We start from the raw sequence: 12,465 nt of genomic DNA, 5'->3' as shown, positions 1-12,465 counted from the left end.
CGAGTACGCATACTTAACCTGTCTCCTTCACCAATTTCGTACACACATATGCATACACTTGGTTCTAGGTTTATGGATTTATACACTAATGTGCGAGTAAACTATATATGTTTATATCCATAGATGGTTACTGATAAGCACGTAAGTGTTATATTTTATATCCGTATTTATATTAGCTAGGACTCAATATTTTGACTAATAACAGAATTTTAATGCTTTTGTAGAAAATACGAGCAATTCCGATCACCCGAAGATAAATGCCTAAATGTGGAGGTAAAATACCGTTTGCAACAAAAAGCACCAATGCACTGCTCAAAATACCAAGGGAGTCAGTGAGCTGATAGGTCCAAAATTCATGCTGCTGCACCTTTTCAACATTACACGAACAGAAGATGATCGTACACCTTAAATATGAAGCTACATACAAAGCAAGGTGAAAATGGCATCGTTAACCATCCGCCTCCCACTAACAGCCACTACCAGAAGTTTAAATAGCAGTTGGATTAATTTATCATCTGACAAATATAAGCTGGGGAAAGAAAAGGAAGTGAATTTGATGGATAGGAAAAGAAAGTTTGGATTTTGGAATTCATGTGAAGGGGGTTTTACTTTAATATATTGGATCATGTGCATTGCTTATCTCGAGGAAAAAAAACCAATGGCTTTTGGTTGGAACTAGGAGCATCTAATTAGCAAAGCACTAAGACTCGTGGGACTAGTGTCTGTATATGTGTTGAAAATGAAATAAGATGGACCTTTATGCAGGAGTCCAATAGTCATTCAGTTGAGTGGACTTTTGATTCAGTCCAACAGGAGTCCAATAGTCATTTGGTTGGGAATTAAACAGAGACTTAGGTCGACATCAAAGTGGATCCTGGTAGGAGGTACGTGGGGGTTTTCTTCTCCACTGGGTGACAGACATAAAGGAGGCGGCTACACGGCCGTTTGGTGAGAGCGGAGCAAGAAGAAGACGACGACGATCCTTTGGGTTTAATCTCTCTATCTTGTCTTATTTGTTTTGATGGATTTTGAGAAATCCATTGTCATGTCTTGCTAGATGTTTTCTAGTTAGGGTTTATGATTAAAATTACTTGGGTATTAGGCCATTTTTGATTGAATTGAATTATGAAGCATTAGACCATTATGATTTGAATAAATTAATTCTTGATATTGTTTATCGATTTATTGAAAACGAGTTGCTGCATTGCCGGTTCTAGAAACCTATGTACTCAATTGATAATCTTACAAATATTTTTGGTCTCATTATTTGATAATTCATACTTGGGTTGAATTCTTTGATGGGTTATGCTTAGAATAATCAAATAATATTTGTGAATTAATATTTAGTTTCGTATAACTTTTTCGCTGATGCGTTTTGATGGTGCATGCTTGGATTTATTCTTTTGATGCGTTATACTTAGGGTATACCAGTGACGTTTACGACTCTATGCTTATAATAGATGATGCCAATAGAACAAAAGATAAATACATATTCAGAATTATGTTTCTTATCAGTAATTGAATAGAAATAGTAGTTGATTCCATAAAACTCTAGTTACCGTCTCTCACATCATTGGTTACATTTTTATTATTTTGCTTTCATTGTTTCAAAAACTTCTGAAATATTGAATTTGATTGGTTACTTTTTGGTATTAGTTAGTAGCAGTATTTTCACACTCCTCGTGGGAACGACATGTACTTTCCATTATCTACTAGTTAGACACTGTGCACTTGCAGTATTATTATTGTAGGTTTCCCAACCTACCAGTTACATAATCTCAACTCTTCATTTCAATCATTGAAACATTCTTAGAAGATGTTATATAGTTGTTATTCACAAACTATTTTTCATCAAAGCGATTTTCAAGATATTGAATGTCAACATGACATTCGTCACGAGTAAAGATGAATTTGGTTAAAGCGAAAGCTTACCAACACATATTTTGAGAAATAGATAGACGAGATAAAGTCGGCTAGAGATAGCAAATGTGTATAATATAAAACTACATACTTATATCACTTTTTTCTCAAGAGTAGGAGACAAAGTAGATAGACTTTTGAGTGATAGATAAATTCAAGTCTCCATATACCTTTTGGTTGGACGAAGTTCCACTGGTTCCTTGAGTAGTTCTTTGTCTTCGAAAGATGATCAACGTGGAGTCTGGAGCTCAACTACACTTTACTATCCTAGTCCAATACTTAGTTACAAGTAGACTAGAAATCAAGGCATATAGTTTTGACAACTAAATTTGATAAACAAGCTTGAGATAGCAACGCTTGCGAGTTTGACCGAGCAGTGCTCTAACACATATAACTAACAGAGAACTTATCATAGTACTCTTTCAAATTTGAGACTATGATATTTTCGGCACGGAGAGAAACCGGTTTGATTACTTCTTTTGACATCCATATGAGAATGTTATGATTTTTTTCATTTCTCATACGAAAACGACATTTCCTTTCTGTAACACCTCGATTTTCGTGCCCGGATCCTACCCGGATCCCATGCCCGACAACCCGAACTGCTACTTCGATACCATAGCCGAAGCCCGGCTACTAAGCCCAAGCTCATTAAATAATTTATTTGGGCTTAATTAATTTATGTTCAATATAGAAATTCTGTCATAGCGAATACATAAAAATTCTTTTAGAAAGATCTAACCATTACTTTGATATGATTTTTAATCCACATGAACCCTAGGAAACTCTAGTTTAGAATAAAAATTAATTTCACGGTTAAACGTTCCAGATTCAATCAAAAAGAGTCACATGTTTAAGGAAGAATCATAAAACATAAAAAGACATCAGTTCACTCCAAGAAGTTTACTAAACCCAATTCAAACCCAATAATTATTATGATTATACATTCTAAATCCTAACTTAGCATTGTTCCAGTCAATTTTTTTTTATAATTTTTAGTTTATCTTAAAAACCTTTTGACCACAGTCAAACGCGTTGTTGACCAGTACTGCAGAAATGTAAAATAGTGATAGTTCATTTTAAAAAACTCATATCAATTCACTCACAACTTTAAATTATCTTTGGTTTACCATTTTGAAAATAGAAAAGAACTATCTTCACTTACAGAAGACACCAAAGCCTAAAATATGCCATAGAATATTTTAAAAATAGAAAAACTTCAGCAAAGTTGAATATGACAGAAAACGTCTGAGTTTTGTACAGTGAAAAAAATGATTTAAAAATACTTATGGAACTCATAAAATTCTAATATTTTAACCACTTCATTAACCGTGAATTTTACGCATACTATAAAATATTCCGGCATAAATATATTATAAAATAATTATCATTAACAGTCAAACTGGCATGACCCAGAAATTTTTATTGTTTAATCAAATAGAATTTTCTAAAAAAGCATTGTTTAATTGGTTATACCTTAACCCAATAATCTATAAGTACTAATAATCAATAAATAGTCAGTAAAAATCATCTAAAAGATTTTGATGATATTTTATTACAATTTTCCCAATCAGAAATCCTATGACAATTACTAATTAAAGCACCAAAACCGATCTCTATGCTTTTCCGCCATTAACTCCTTGTGGTGCCATAAAATCTGGAATTGTTTTTCATGAAACGACGTGAGTTGTGACACCCAGTAGGAAGAGAAGCAACAAAATAATTTATGAAACATTTTTCAATTTCTTTTAAAACAACTAGCATGATTAACAACATCACAAACTCATGGAAACACCGCATCCATAAAAAAAAAATCAAATCAATCAACTGCTCGCCCCAGGGAGCCCCACGTGGGTTTAGGTATTACTGCCCAAGGATAACTCGTATCCCAACAAAGAAGCCTTTAGGGATTACTTCCCATGGACCACAACCCAAAAAAAAAAAATCATAGACACGCTAACATCAATATTATCATCAACCATGACTTGAAAAAAATCATTATATCTCAACAAGATAACGAAAAATATGCATTTAATTAACAAAAAGAGTTTTGGTTTGTGTTGCCCCTACCTCAAACGCTAGGAAAGCAATAGAACAAGAAAAAACCACGCAAGAACAACTAAACAACTATGCCCTTTTGGATTTCTATCAGTTCTTAATCCAAGGAAATACCAATTGGTCCTACAAATAATATATTCGAGACAGTCTAGTCAAGTGGACCTAGTCAATTGTCCGTTTGGTCCTATTTGGTAATATAAATTATAATTTGGTACTAAAATTTATGGTTTGGTCCTAGGGTGATGTCATGGATGATGTAAATGTCACATTGTAGTGGCAGAAATACCCTTTTGGATAAGGACCATATATATAATCAAAAAGTAAGAGAGAATAAATCATTCTCAGATTTATTTTCTCTCTCATCTTTCCAGATCTAATCTCTCTCTCTTTTTCTTTCTTCTTCTTTTTCCTCCTGTTAATGGCGTCTCCATTTTTTTTCTTCTTCTTTTTCTTCCTGCTGCTGTAAACGATGGTGATGAAGGTGAAAATGGATTTAGATATTTAGATCGGTAGTTGTAGACGATGAATACGATGATGTTGGTACTGTTGAATACGATTTTTTTAGGGTTTTTTTTTCTGCTGCTGTTGACGATGAAGATGATGAAGAAGATGAAGATATGTTGTTGCTGCTGCTGTTGACGATGAAGACGATGGTTTTAATCTTGATTTTGATGATGATGATGAAGAAGATGGTGTTAATCTTGATTTTATTTTTTCTGCTGTTGTTGACGATGAAGATGATGAAGATATGTTGTTGCTGCTGTTGACGATGAAGACGATGGTGTTAATCTTGATGATGATGAAAAAGAAGATGAAGAAGATAAATATCTTCTAATGCTACTGCCGTTGATGATGAAGACGGTGGTGTTGTTTAAGACGAAGATGTTGCTGCAGCTAGAAGATGATTTGGGTGAAATACTTCCACACTTAATGTGCAGATTTTAGAGTTTTATTTATACTCGTAGGTTACTGCAATGCAGTTACATTGTTGTTACAGACTCTATCAAAACAAAGACCCTAACAAACTCAATACTCTGATTAATCTTAGCGTAAACTTAGCCTTAGAAGTCTTCCTTGTTACTCGGTCTTCTGACTCTGTGAAGTGCTTATCTTGTTATTGTTAACAAGGTGCAGCTGAGTCAGTATGCTTACTAACACCCTCCCTCAAGTGCTGGATTTTACGGATGTTCAACTTGTCACGCAGAAGTTGAAACCTAACGGAAGGCAGGCCCTTAGTAATTAAGTCTGCTATTTGATCCCTTGAACTACTGAAGTGCACCTACAGTTGTTTAGTTGCGACTCGTTCACGGACAAAGTGATAGTCAATATCAATATGCTTTGTCCTTGCATGGAAGATAGGGTTTGCTGTCAGATAAGTGGCCCCCAGATTGTCACACCATAAGGAAGGCACAGAAGTAAGAACCCCTAATTCACGCAACAGAGACTGAATCCAAATAAGCTCTGAAGTTGCAATAGCAATGCCACGATACTCTGATTCAGTGCTTGACTTCGAAACTGTCTTTTGTTTCCTGGCACTCCAAGAAATAAGATTACCCCCAAAGTAGATACAGTAGCCACTAGTGGAACGCCTATCATCCAAATTACCTGCCCAATCTGCATCCGAATAAGCATTGAGAGAATAGTTCAAGGCTGGTGATAAAGACAAGCTGTAGTCAATTGTGTGCTTCAAATAGCGTAAGATTCGCTTAACTAGTTCCCAATGCTCCAGATAAGGCTCATGCATAAACTGACAGGCTTTGTTAACATCCACTGCTATGTCAGGCCGGGTGATGTGCAGATATTGCAAGGCTCCCACAACGCTTCTGTAAAGAGTGGGATCTGCAAACAACTCAGCACCATGGCGACGAATTTGGAGGTTAGTAGCCAGTGGAGTGCAAACCGGCTTAACCCCATCTAGTTTAGTGCGATGTAGTAAGTCTGAGATGTATTTCCGTTGTGAAAGCACTAAGTTGCTTCCTTGACGTAAAACTTCAACACCTAGGAAATAAGAAAGAAGAACCATATCTTTCACAGCAAATGCAGTGCCTAAATCAATCACCAGCTGATCTACCAAGTCAGACGAAGAGCCTGTCACAATTACATCATCAACATATATCAACATATATGTTGTTGAATTACCAGAAATTCTGATGAAAAGAGATGAGTCTGCCACTGACGCCTTGAACCCCAACTGAAGAAGATGACTTCTGAGAAGAGAAAACCATGCACGCGGTGCCTGTTTGAGACCATACAAAGATTTATGGAGCTTGCAGACGTGATCATGGAAGTTAGGATCGACATATCCAGCAGGCTGCTTCATGTAGACATCCCCTTCCAAGACACCATGCAAAAATGCATTTTCAACATCAAGTTGACGCAACTGCCATCCATTCATCACTGCAATTGATAGCACTAGTCTGATAGTGCATGGTTTGATCACTGGCGAGAAAGTTTCTCCATAATCCACCCCCTCTTGCTGTGTAAACCCTTTAGCAACCAAGCGTGCTTTATAGCGCTGTATAGTACCATCTGGGTTGCGCTTAATCCGAAAGACCCACTTAAACCCCACTACATTCATGCCAGACACAAACTTTACAAGTGAGTAAGTTCCATTTCGTATGAGTGCATTTATCTGAGTGTCCATGGCGTCTCTCAATTCTGGAATTTTGCAGGCTTTAGAGTAGCAAGTCGGCTCCATAAAATCTTCGTCATGCAGAAGATATTTAGTGGCGGCAAGACACAATTTTTGAATTGGTTTGGTAATGCCTGATTTTTCACGTGTGGCCATCATGTGACCCTGTTGCACTTGCCGAATAGTAGGGTGAATCTCAGAAACACCATGAGCAGTAGACAAGGCATTCATTGCAGACTCTTCTGAAACTGCTGGAGAAATATCTGGAGAATTTGGAGCATTTGCCTGAGACTGCAGCTCTAATGCTGGTGACAGCGGCTGCTGTAGCTATAGCTGATCAGGAGATGATGGGCTGAAAACTGCAGAGCTAAGAATGTCTGTGCATGATGCAGGAATCGACTGACAAACGGCAAGAGCTTGCTGCTGTTGAGGAGAGAATGGGAATGTGGTTTCTTCAAATCTCACGTGACGTGAAATATACTTCCTATTGGTTGGCAGATGAAGGCAAATATAGTCTTTATGCGCTGCACTATATCCTAAAAATACACAAGGAAGTGACCTGGGTTCTAATTTGTTTGCATTGTATGGCCTTAGACAGGGATAAGACAAAAAACCAAACACCCTTAAAAAGGTATAATCTGGTTTCTTTTTGTACAACAATTCTATAGGTGTTTTTGAATCTGATTTAGTTTTAGGCACCCTATTGATAAGATAACAAGCAGTTGTAAAAGCCTCTGACCAAAAGTCTTTAGGCAAGTGAGCATGAAATAGAAGTGCTAGACCACTTTATGTGACATGCCTTATACGACGCTCTGCAAGACCATTCTGAGCCGAGGTGTGAGGGCAGGAAAATCTATGTTGAATGCCTGAACTATTTAAATAGGAGGTAATTCTTTTGTACTCAAGAGCATTGTCAGATTGAAAAACCTTGATTTTGTAACCAGTCAAATTTTCTACTTGTTTGTGAAAGTGAAAAAAGATATTGTAAGCATCAGAACGATGAACCATTGGAAATACCCATGTGTAATGAGAGAAAACATCCATTAACAACAGGTAATAACGAAAACCATTCCTGGATAGTTGTGGAGAAACCCAAATATCAGAAACAATCAAACTTAAAGGAGTATCAAAGGTAGTAGTACTGAGAGAAAAGGTAAGTTTTCTACTCTTGCTAACATGACAAGAGTGACAGAAATCAAACTTTTTATGCAAAACAGGAAGAGAGAAATTCCTAATTATTTTTGAAACAGTTCCAAGCATGGGGTGACCCATGCGCTGGTGCCAAACAGGTAAACTGGATGAGAGAAAAGACTGAGGTATTTTGGATGAATGAAAGTCACCTACGCCATCGAAAACATACAACCCATTCTCATTCCTCCCCCTTAGCAGCACTGCCCCTGTGCATTTGTCCTTCACAAGAAAAAAGCTTGTGTGAAACTCAAAAATCACGTTGTTGTCCTTACAGAATTTAGAAACAGATAGAAGATTTGTTTTAATCTTAGGCACATGATAAATCTGATTTAATATAAAGCAACGTGAATTATGAGTGAATGTTGCGTTACCAATATGTGCAATCTCCAGACCATTACCATTACCTACTCGAACTTGATCCGTGCCCTCATACTCATGTGGTATGCAGAAGTTGTTCACATCAGGAGTTAGATGATGGGTCGCACCAGTATCAGTTACCCATTGTCCATTAGATTGACCACCTGGTAAGGCAATATAAGCCTCAGGCGTTTTTGTAGGTTTTTGAGCATCTCTGTCATAGAGAAACCATCATCTATCTGCAGTATGATTACGCTTTTTGCAAATCTGACAATAGACTGTACTATTGCCAGAATTTCTTGGAGGCTGTTGAGGGCGACGATTATTGTTTGGCGTATTTGGTCCTCTCGGTGTATGTTGGACTCCTCGTGGTTCAGGTCTGCTTGCAGAAGATGAGGAAGAGCTGACATAATTTGCAACTGGTTCTTGCAACTAAGATAGTTGATGTTCTAGCCTCATCTCAAATATCAGAAGATGAGTGATGAAGGTTGATATGTCCATTGTTTCAGCAGTAATTAAAGTAGTAACAATAGGGTCATATGTATGATTTAATCCATTGCAAATGGATTGCTTTTTCTCATGAGCTGGTACGGTATATCCTGTGGGTGCAAGCTGATCAAACAAACGCTTAGCATCATTTAAATACACCTTCAGAGTCTTATTACCTTTGTGCAGATTATGGAGCTGTCTCTTTAAATTCATCTGGTGAGCAAATGTTTTTGGATCAAACTCAGACTCCAAGGTGTCCCATATCTCTTGTGCAGTTTCAAGTTCTGCAACTACACTTAGAACCTCAGGAGTCAATGTAGAATTCAGCCAACCAACGATCAAAGAATCTTGGTGCTCATATGCTGTGAACGCAGGATTAATATCCTCACTTTCTGGTAGATTTCTTGGTGGTTTTTCTTTTGATCCATCAATAAAACCTGTTAGGTCATAGCCTTTCAGTATAGGCTTGAACTGAGCCGTCCATAATACATGATTAGTACCAGTATGTTTCAAGGTAACAAGGTGATGGATTTGAACCTGGCGTAGAGTAGTTGTAACCTCTGCCATTGTTTGGATTTGTGGTTGTATAGGTTTTAGAATAGGCGCGGAAGCCGGGTTTTGGATCTTGAGCCTGATACCAAGCTAGAAGATGATATTTGGGTGAAATACTTCCACACTTAATATGCATATTTTAGAGTTTTATTTATACTCGTAGGTTACTGCAATGCAGTTACATTGTTGTTACAGACTCTATCAAAACAAAAACCCTAAAAAACTCAAGACTCTGATTAATCTTAGCGTAAACTTAGCCTTAAAAGTCTTCCTTGTTACTCGGTCTTATGACTCTGTGAAGTGCTTATCTTGTTATTGTTAACAAGGTGCAGCTGAGTCAGTATGCTTACTAACAGCTGCTGTTGTTGAAGACGACGAAGATGATGATGCTGCAGTTCATTCCAGAAATGAACTCTCCTTTTATATGGAGTTCATTCCAGAAATGAACTCTGTTTTTATATGGACTTTATTTCTGGAATGAACTCTGTTTTTTTAGGTTTTTATATGGACTTCATTTCTGGAATGAAATCTGTTTTTTTAGGTTTTTGTATGGACTTCATTTCTGGAATGAAGTCTGTTTATTTAGGTTTTTATATAGAGTTCATTTCTGGAATGAAGTCTGTTTATTTAGGTCATTACATGGACTTCATTTCTGGAATGAAGTCTGTTTTTTTTTAGGTTTTTGTATGGACTTCATTTCTGGAATGAACTCTGTTTTTTTAGGTTTTTGTATGGAGTTCGTTTATGGAATGAACTCTGTTTATTTAGGTTTTTATATGGACTTCATTTCTGGAATGAAGTCTGTGAATTTAGGTTTTTATATGGAGTTAATTTCTGCAATGAAGTCTGTTTATGTAGGTTGTTATATGGACTTCATTTCTGGAACGAACTCTGTTTTTATATGGACTTCATTTCTGGAATGAAGTCTGTTTTTTTAGGTTTTTATATGGACTTCATTTCTGGAATGAACTCTGTTCTTTTAGGTTTTTGTATGGAGTTCATTTCTGGAATGAAGTCTGTTTATTTAGGTTTTTGTATGGAATTCATTTCTGGAATGAAGTCTGTTTATTTAGGTTGTTATATGGACTTCATTTCTGGAATGAAGTCTGTTTTTTTTAGGTTTTTGTATGGACTTCATTTCTGGAATGAACTGTTACAAGAAAATAAATAAAAATTAACAAGGAAAAGTATTTTTGTCAATTTAATACTTTTAAATAATTATGGACCAAACAGTATAGGTGTTTGACCAAAAGACCAAACAGACATGGACCCACTTAAAAAAGGACCAAACGATATTTTTCCCTTCTTAATCTCTGTACGCAGCACCGTTTAATCTGAAGTGGTAATAAAACCAAATTTAATAAAGTATTTTTATACGATTCTCTTGATTCCTAAAGTAGCCGATCTAGAGATAAAAGCCACAATAAGATTTTATTTTTATTTTTTTGATCGGTTTCATAAAAGACGAAAACCAAAACCAAACTCCTTTACTTGTACGGTTTGTACTTAGGCCTACCACAAGATTTACTAGCTAATAACATTACGACACTTGGAATTTAAGTTATGCCTAACTTAAACAAATATTTGACCGTATTTTCTTTTCCTAATCCGAGCCAAAACTTAGCTAATTTGTTATGATTAAATTGTTAACCAATGGCAAGTCGACAAGTGTCAAGGTGTGAAATTAATATTATTTATTTTATCATAAATCATCAAAACTGGGAGAAGGGTTTATCTTAGCACACTACTGCATGTTAACGGAATTTACCAAATTACCCATCTAACTTAAATTACTAAATTACCCTTTTTATGAAAAGACAAAAATACCCCTTAAAATTTTGACGGATATTACACTTTCAACGTGACCTTTGTTTCTACAGTAGCAGAAGTTGAAGGTAGCGTTTTTGACGAATCTCCTCTGACCTGTTTTTGAAGTATGACAATCTTTGTTCACAGGAACATCAGCTGTAGCAGGTGTTTTTTCACATAGCGAATTGTCATCAGCACAGACAAAATTGATCTTACCAGTGCTTGGAGTGTCTATTCCTTTATAGCCCAGACCACGTGTATCACGATGTTCTTTACATGCTCCTAACATAGAAGATAATTTTGTAGAGCTAGTATTAAATCTTTTCAGATTCTCTTCTAGTGAGTTTACATTGTTTAACTGTGGAAAGATCATTCTTCAATTGTTCTTCTTTGGCAAAAAAAAGACGTTCTCTGTCATTAAAGTATTTCAACACATAGAAACTCTCTTGAAGTTTTTCACATTCAACAATCTTTCAGTGGACTTCTTCATTACGATCTTTAAGGATGGATTGTAAGAGTTTGTAACCACAATCATATCCTTTAAATAGTTTCTTTAGTTTCCTGTTTTCACGACAGAGAGGAAACAAATATTCAGCCAAGTAAGCAGTTGACCCTTTGCACTTTATGGTATCATCAAAGATTATGATATACTGTGACACTTCTTCATCAATACTTGGTCCCTCGTCTGAATCACTTTCATCTGAAAGTTCGTCCAATTGTTCATCTAGGAGATTTTCCCAATTGACTTCGGATTCTGACACATGGTAAGCCAAGAGAGATTTTTCGGAGGTCTCAAGGCTTTGAGATGAATCAGAAAGGTTCTGATCTGGTTTTGCATAGTCAGAGATATCACAGCTGTACATAGAGTCAGATCGCTAAAAACACAGACTTTTGAGGTCTTGAACGTGTTTTCCTACTTTGATACCAATTGAAAATACGGGAGTCTAACAACCACACCCAATATTTTGATTAGCAATATGTATGGACTAACTCCAATATACTTTCAAGAGAATCAACTAGACAGTTAGACTCAATCTTGAACGATACAATCTCGGTCAATCTCTAATTCAATCTCTAATTTAATCTGCAATCAGAAAATAGAAATCGGCGAGCCCCGATTGAATATAAGAGATATAAACTTGGATGGTACCAAAGACCAGTATCCAAGGATCAATCAATTTCCAAATGAACAACCAAAGGTTGGATTTCACAATTGAACGATACAACGCACAACCTGTAATATTTCAATTATTATATAACAAAATATAACGCGAAATATAAATAACACAGATACCAGAAGTTTTGTTAACGAGGAAACCACACTGTATTAAGCCGCTACAGACACTAGCCTACTACAAACTAACTTCGGTATGGACTGTAGTTGAACCCCAATCAATCTCGCACTGATTCAAGGTACAATTGATATCCTTACGTATCTGATCCCAGCAGGATGCTAC

The sequence above is a fragment of the Papaver somniferum genome, chromosome 3 (genome assembly GCF_003573695.1).
Source record: "Papaver somniferum cultivar HN1 chromosome 3, ASM357369v1, whole genome shotgun sequence".
Lineage (NCBI taxonomy): Eukaryota > Viridiplantae > Streptophyta > Magnoliopsida > Ranunculales > Papaveraceae > Papaver > Papaver somniferum.
Note: the sequence above shows the minus strand (reverse complement) of the source record.